The sequence below is a fragment of the Pyxicephalus adspersus genome, chromosome 3 (assembly GCF_032062135.1).
Source record: "Pyxicephalus adspersus chromosome 3, UCB_Pads_2.0, whole genome shotgun sequence".
NCBI lineage: Eukaryota > Metazoa > Chordata > Amphibia > Anura > Pyxicephalidae > Pyxicephalus > Pyxicephalus adspersus.
Genome location: NC_092860.1, coordinates 53120279 through 53127240, shown reverse-complemented (window position 1 = coordinate 53127240; position 6962 = coordinate 53120279).

The window sequence follows — 6962 nt, the reverse complement described above, 5'->3', positions numbered from 1 at the left end:
CTCTAACTTTGAAAAGATGTCCTAATATTTCTTGTTTCATCTCCAGAGAAAGTTTTCACAAGCAACCTAAATATACCAACGCCTTTAACCTTTCTACTCGATTCAAAACAAGAAAGTTATTGACTATACATACACTTTAGAAAAGCACCAGCCTAGTGCAGTTTTGAACAGTCATTCTTGGGACAAAATGAACTCTTAACTGATAGTAGGTGAAGGACATCAAGTTTGTTATTTTTTATAATGAAAGAAATTAAAAAAATGAATAAAAAAAATTAAACAGGTTTGAAAAAAACATAACTCCAACAAAACATATCAGTATAAGGGGAGAATATTATTAAATCGTAAATGTTCACAAAAGGGTTGAGTGCAGAGATGGGGTCTTACAAGGAGACCACTCACCTAACAGACATCTACAAGACAGCAACAGGACCTTATTCAACAATGCCGCCCTACACAAAAGATTACATTAACAAAAAAGGGAAGTATAGTGCAAATACGTCTCTTGGGGAATTCTTCTCATTTCCCCAGACAGGACAATCTCCCCAAACTTAACCTCAAGATGAGAGTAAAGAAAAGAGATAAATAAAAGTGCAGCCAAAAAAGAAGCATGAGATGGAAAGGTAAACTAAACTAAATTAGAATCCCAAGGTCTCCCCAGAGAGATATCCCCCAATACATAACTATGCAAAAAAGATAGAGTAGTAAGCCTCGATTAAATATAATCAATCTATGGAGACCAAACAGCCAGCAATTTTGCATGTCATAATACCAATAATCCTCTGAAGCACTGCTGAAAGGAGTTTTCCATGAAGATGTAATAGTCAATCTTGTGGCACAAAATATAAAGCTTATTACCATGTGATGAGATCTAAAAATACCAGGAATAAGCTCATTTAAAACAGCTCCCAGGGGGCTACCCAAATATTGATATGCCACGAAGTTAACAAGGTTGTACTTCTAAAACTTCACAGTTCGTGGACAGGACCATCAGATATGAATCAAAGTGCCACCCTGCGCACAATTTCAGAAACAACGTGGGTAGTATCCTGGAACAAATGTAACTATCTGAGATGGAGTAAGATACCACCTACAGAGGACTTTTTTAGAAGTTTGCTATGGTAGAGATGTTTATAACATACACACTGATGTATTTCAGTTTGACTGTGGGCATTGGTGGCTTTTGGTTTGAAATCTTTTAAAGCAGAACCATAATGCTTTGTGTGATTTTATCATTGCAAGTTAATCAGCTTTAGTTGGAGTCATTGATGCCTAAGCCAAAGTCAGCATTTAGTGTCACGATGCTTTGGTTAATTTAACAATAACTCTATATGTAATTTAAGCACATATAGCTTAGATTGTAAGCTCTTCTGGGCTGGGTCCTCTCCTCCGTTATGTATAATATCTGTGATTTAAAAGCCCTATTTATTGTGCATTGCTTTGTAATATTTTGGTGCTTTATAAATTCAGCTTAATAATATTATTATAGTTTTTTTTTATTTTGTACACTGTTTTAAAATAATAAAAGATACTTTTGTTTTTAGAGGCTAATAAATGAAAAACTTAAAAAAAAAACTTTGCTATTCTATCAAACATTTTTAATGGTTAAATTAAATTTGACAATTACAGTATTAAACAGACTAAAGCCACCTTCAGGCTGTAATGACATAGCTGACCAATGAGCACATGATTAGAGACAATGTAATTAACATTATTGTACAGATTGCATCAGGCACAATCCTATCAAGGTATGTTAATGCATTAAAAGTTTTACTATGTTTCAAACTTCTCCATGTAGACACAAATAATGCTTTATTTCAGATTGTTACTGGGGCCTGTACTTGACTGACTCCATGGCTAAAGCTTACCATGCAGTTACATATTAGATTTGCTGAAACTATGTAATATGAAGATTTACATAAAATATACAATCTTTCTGTATCCAGTCTGGCTGGCCCTTCACTACATAGTTGTTGGTAGATGTAAAGTTGACCTACACAGACTAGTACAGTCAGACAGTCAGATTCCTTTGTGTGTAAAATGTCTCAAGTGTGTATATATAAACAAGTGAAAAGAGGTAAAAAGCAACAGTTTCTGACTATAAATAAATATGTTTCCTATTTACCTCACTAAAAAAAACTTTTTCAATGTTTTATTTGCTCTGGACTATAATAAACACATGCAAACAATAGGCACAAAATCATAACACATTCTACTTGTTACACTGTTTCAAAGGTATAGAAAATTGATTTTTTAATGATCTAGTTATTCTAATATACAAAAGGTAAAAGGCATAATAATACACAACACAGGGACAAAAGAGGGGAATGAGATGTTATTTCCAACCACACCAATATCCAGTTGTGGACATAGCCAACAGTAGATCCCTGTGCAGAACTCATTTTGGACCCCATGGTGGCTGAGGAGGTTCCAGGTCCCTCGTGCAATGGCACAAGTTGCACCTTTCCATGTCCCTGCCAATATCCCAGCTATCTAGTCCCACGTTACAGTACATGTTGGTTTCATTTCACCTTCTGATAGCACTAATATTTCACTGAGCATTGGGATATCCTTCTGACCATTCTGGTGTCCTCCTACTGCCCCATCTAGGGAGGTTGGTTACAGTATCCTAACATGATACAAAACAAAGAAAATGAATAAAACAATAAAAGGGCAAATCTAATTCAGTTATTAGGGACCTTTTCAAGGAGCACCAACATACGCATATATATATGGCATCATTGTGCCAAAAGTAAATAGACTCTCGTTTCTTTGTTGTTACTAATTTTAGAGGACATTGAACATGACCTCGTTGAATGACCATCCTTGCATTACTATGTACACCAAATGGCAAGAATTTAATTTAATATAAAAAGGTCCTATGAAACTTGTGTTAAAAATTAATAAACTGTTGTTGTTCTAAATAGTGGTTTTGTATAATATCACACTTTTTTTATCATTGTCTATCTATTGACAAAAAAACACTGCATTCTAAGCAAGGACAAAATGTACAATAGGGGTGGTATCCCCTATTTCTCCACAGGAGGGCACTATTCTATTGCATTTGACCTGGACCTTTTTTTGATTTGTTTTTGAATTGAGCTCTGCAAGTTAAAAATATGTGGATTATCATGGGGGGAAAAAAGACCATAATAAGAGTAAATTCATGTTTATGTGATTTATGTAATTTTTGTGGGTGTATATTACTTTTAATTTTGCATTTTTTTTATTCCGATATATTGTATAGAAGCGGTTCTTGCCTAGATAATATACATTTATCCATAGCCCCCTATCTATTTTCACAGATAAAAAAAAATAAGTTATAACACAGCAGCAGTAGTATGAGAATCTCAGGAAATGAATACCTATGCTGATATTCATCAATAATGCAGTGCAGATACCAGCCTTTGGACCAAGAGTCCCCTTCCCCCTTTCATTAGTTAGCCCCTATTAAGACTGCATGTGAACATGACTGAGAGGTGTTGTACACGCTCTGTCCTAGCCTATGGGGTCACGTCTGGGTGAGACCCCCTGAGAGCAGCCAGCCTGCAGTCCTGCATATATTAGAACCTGAAATATTCTGCTGATAATCAGTCATTGTCACCCGACACATTCCACACATCCAGCCCTATTATCCGCCCTCATTAGATCATGCTTTGCTAAGCCACTGAACACAATATTAGCTATCAGATAAGCCCTCCTCTATCTATCTCCAGAAAAGCCTTGGGAACAATTCTAATTATTGGGAAAAAAGTAGGGGAATCTCTAATGAACCATAACAATTTATCATTATAGACCCTTCTTCAAAAAAATAGGCCAAGGTGCTTGGGAAACAGTTACCACTCAATACCCCACATCTGTCATTTCCAATAAAGACCGATAGATTAGAAAAAATGTATTTTCTCTCCATTTAAATTTAATTTGTGGATCCTACTATATGTGGAAGCAGGGGTAATGAAACCAGACATTATTCTTTAATAAAATATGCTTCTCACAGATTTGGGTGCTACATGATTTCCGCATGGCACTGCATGCTATTGGCACATAGACTAAAAGCAAAAATTAATTGACTATGCCACAGAATAATGGTTAGTTCAGGTGTTAGGGCCCATCTATACCTTGTGCAGGGGGGGTGCAGTGGCTAGCACCCTCATCTTGGCAGCAATGTGGTCCCAGGTTTTAATCTCAGCCAGGACATGGAGTTTGGGGTTTCTCCTGGGCACTCCGGTTACCTTCCACATCCCAAAACATACTGGTGAATTAATTGGCTTTTCTTGAAATTGGCCTTACACTGTGTTAATAGCAAATGACCATGGCAGATGAATTAGATTAGGACCCTTTGAATGGCACCCCAACAGTCTGATGCATATGTGTTGCAGCACAGAACAATGTGTGATAATGCACTACCATGTGTTGTGGAGCACTAGACTGAAGAAAAGCCATTCTTCCAACTTGCTACCAACCTGGGAAGAATTTTATATTTATTCTTTAAAGAGTGCCCACTTCCATAACTGAATTTCCCTGCGTTAAGGAGTATCCTGGCACTGGTCCTTCTCCACTAACCACCAACAAAAGTGACTCCACACTAATCATTATTATAAAGCACTGCTTCACTTACCACCATTGAATGGGAGCAGTTTTGCTCCGGCCATTCAAGAAAACAGGTATTTCTCCATTGACCACTAGTTTATTCAACCTTATGCCAATGTACTGTACAATGTGCAATGTAGATATATAATATAAATTCAGTGGCTTTTACTTGACAGTATTTAAGCTGAACTCCAGACAAATCGCTAAGTAAACAAATTAAATATATTAAACCTGCCAAAAGAATTTGTATTTCAATCAACTCTGTGCAAGGACTACAAAATGCTCATACCAGGTCAAATTCAGATTTGTACACTACTTGCATTATTTTTGGATTTATTAATTAGTATAAGTTATATTGTACTAATTCAGTACTTACATAGCGCCAACATATTACGCAGCGCTTTACAAAGTCCAAAGTCATGTCACTAGCTGTCCCTTAGAGGGGCTCACAATCTAATGTCCCTACCATAGTCATACGTCATTATTACAGGCTAAGGTGAATTTTGGGGAAACCAATTAACCAAACTGCATGTTTTTGGAATGTGGGAGGAAACCGGAGTACCCAGAAGAAACCCTACGCAAACACGGAGACAACCTGCAATCTCCATGCAGACAATGTCCTGGCCAAGATTCAAACCTGGGACCCAGCGCTGCAAAGGCCAGAGTGCTAATAACTTCACTGTGATGCCCACTCTATTCATATCAATAAGCAGCCTTGTGTTATATATACTTTTAAACTGCTGTTTCACATTATTTGTTTTTAGTACATGGTCCAGAGCAATTGTTACATTTCCACTATGGGCTTAATTATTAGATAATAACATCATCTTGTGTATATACATACACACACACACACACACACACACACACACACACACACAGAGGAACAACTAAAGAACCCTCAAAAACCCAGTGCTCAAAAGTCAGAGCTTGATGTGCATTGTAATGAATGAAATAAGTATTTGATCCCCTATCAACCAGCAAGATTTCAGGCTCCCAGGTGTCTTCCCTATATGCAGGTAACAAGCTGAGATTAGGAGCACCCTCTGTAAGGGAGGGCACCTAATCCATGCTTGTTACAATACCTGTATAAAAGACACCTGTCCACAGAAGCAATCAATCAGATTCCACACCCACACTAGCCACCATGGCCAAGACCAAAGAGCTGTCTAAGGATGTCAGGGACAAGATTGTAGACCTACACAAGGCTGGACTGGGCTACAAGACTATCGCCAACCACCTTGGTGAGAAGGTGACAACAGCTGGCGCGATAATTCGCTAATAGAAGAAACACAAAATAACTGTCAATCTCCCTCAGTCTGGGACTCCATGCAAAATCTCCCTTCATGGAGTTGCAATGATCATGAGAACGGTGACAATGCTACCCAGAACCACACGGGGGAGGGGGACTTGTCAATAATCTCAGGGCAGTTGGGACCATATTCACAAAACAATTGGTAACAGGCTGCGCCAAGAGGGCGTGAAATCTTGCAGAGCCCGCAAGGTCCCCTAGCTCAAGATAGCACATGTACAGGCCTGTCTGCAGTTTGCCAATGAAAATCTGTATGATCCAGAGGAGAATTGGGTGAAAGTGTTGTAGTCAGATGAGACCAAAATTGAGCTCTTTGGCATCAACTCACCTCACCGTGTTTGGAGGAGGAGGAATGCTGCCTATGACCCCAAGAACACCATCCTCACCGTCAAACATGGAGGTGGACACAATATGCTTTGGGGGTGTTTTTCTGCTAAGGGGACAGGACACCTTCACCGCATCAAAGGTACAATGGACGGGGCCATGTACCGTCAAATCTTGAGTGAGCACCTCCTTCCCTCAGCCAGGGCATTGAAAATGGGTCATGGATGGGTATTCCAGAATGACAATGACCCAAAACACACGGCCAAGGCAACAAAGGAATGTCTCAAGAAGAAGAACATGAAGGTCCTGGAGTGGCCTAGCCAGTCTCCAAACCTTAATCCCATAAAAAATCTGTGGAGGGAGCTGACGGTTTGAGTTGCCAAACATCAGCCTCAAAACCTTACTGACTTGGAGAGGATATGCAAAGAGGAGTGGGACAAAATCCCTCCTAAAAATGTGTGCAAACCTGGTGGCCAACTACAAGAAACATCTGACCTTTGTGACTGCCAACAAGGGGTTTGCCACCATATACATCTTTTTCAAAGGGATAAATTACAACGCACATCAAGCTCTAACTTTTGAGCACTTGGTTTTTGAGGGTTCTTTTGTTGTTATTCTGTCTCTTATACCTACAGTAAACCTACCATTACAATTATAGACTGGTAATTTCTTTGTCAGAGGGCAAACGTACAAAATCAGCAGGGATCAAATACTTCTTTCCCTCACTTTATTATATATA